Below are 1,752 nucleotides of genomic sequence, written 5' to 3' on the forward strand. Positions count from 1 at the left end.
CAACCGAGTCTAAACCATGCTCGAACTTGGAAATTGAAAGACTCTTAATCTTCAAATCAAAGTTTTATAATGAAACAAGGGTTAGTAATACTTGAACATGAGAGAAAACATCAAGTCTCTCCACCTGACTGTAACCCTCTGCGGCCAACCTTGCTTCAAACACTCTGTAAACCATTCGAGTCCTAAAAACCAAAAAGGGGTGAGATTCTTCTCTAAATTAGACACATGTTTGACATTTGACACGACTCCACCTTTAACTAGATTATATGTGGAGAACAACAAATCATCACCATTGTACTCGATCACATCAGTTACCTCGTAATTATTTGAAACTACCAGAAACTAAAATTTGTGATCCTGTTGAAATTCTCAATATTCAAATTCATTGTTGTGTTATGGAACGAGTCAATCTACAAAAGTTAGACTAGGCTCTGATACCAATTTGTTGGGAATCGACCCATATAAACAACGAGATAGTAAAAGTGAAGAAGAACAAACACAAATATTTTATGTGGAAAACCCTCAAAGAAGGATAAAAAATCACGGGCAAATGAGGCATCAGCTTAACATTAATGGAGTAAGCAAAATAAGAGTACAATGAGAATACAAAAACCCAAGCCCCAAAAATACAAAGCTCATACCTAAATTTCTTACAAAAGGGTTTCACAAAATTCTTTCAAACTTTCAATAAAAATCCATAAACGACTACATCTTGTTGCCCTTAAAGAAAAGTCTTGTTGATTGGCGTATCTAAATCAGAATTACATTGGTCCTTTATATAGGCTCAATACTAAGAGTTAAAATGACTAAATAACCCTAAAGTAATTAGATTCCAATTGGGAGAAAAATTCTTGTTAAGCTGTACAAAACGTGATTGCACAAAATCAGGAATCGTCCTGACGTACCAGCTCTCCTTGTCATGAGTCGGGATCTCCTTGTCATGACGTTGGAGATATCATTGTCCTGACGTCAGGGACCTTCTCTTCCTGACGTCAGGCCTATTTTAGCCATTCTTCGATTTCTTGTCAATTCTCGTCTAAGGTGCCTACAATGTGTCCGATAAATGCGAGACACACTCCACTTGTACATGGATTAATTACTCATATGATGTATATGGATTAATTTACCCATTTTTTAGTAGAAGAGTTAAAATATAATGGTACTTTTAGGCATAGAGAACAACATTCAAATTGGACACTAGATCAAAAAATAATATAGTTTTTTTATTGCTTCACCAAAAGATTAGAGAATCCTATAAGACGAAACAATAGGAATTAGGGGAAGGATGATTTGTAACACTCTAAACCTGTATGTGTCATCGAATTAGGGTTACAAGCTATTATCGAACAAGACATAGTTTATAACGATCATTATTAAAATTCATGCACGAAATTGTAATGACTTCTTTACAATAGTTATCAAATTCAAAACCATTCACTTATTCATATATGTCAAATTCATATATATATATATATATATATATAAAGCACATAACCAATTAATTCAATCATGCCTTATTAATCATATCATAAATATGGACCATGCTTCAAATTCCATCAACTCAATATACTCCATTCAACTAAAATTTTCGAACCATATGAACATCACATTCTTGGTATTTGACTATCTAAATTAAACCCAATAAATTTTATTTCATATAACAATCACATATATCAACTCATTCTTTAATATACATCTATTTCAATGACTAATAATTATACAAACTATTATAATTAGACATTTCCACATAAC

This window comes from Gossypium hirsutum, chromosome D12 (genome assembly GCF_007990345.1).
Source record: "Gossypium hirsutum isolate 1008001.06 chromosome D12, Gossypium_hirsutum_v2.1, whole genome shotgun sequence".
Lineage (NCBI taxonomy): Eukaryota > Viridiplantae > Streptophyta > Magnoliopsida > Malvales > Malvaceae > Gossypium > Gossypium hirsutum.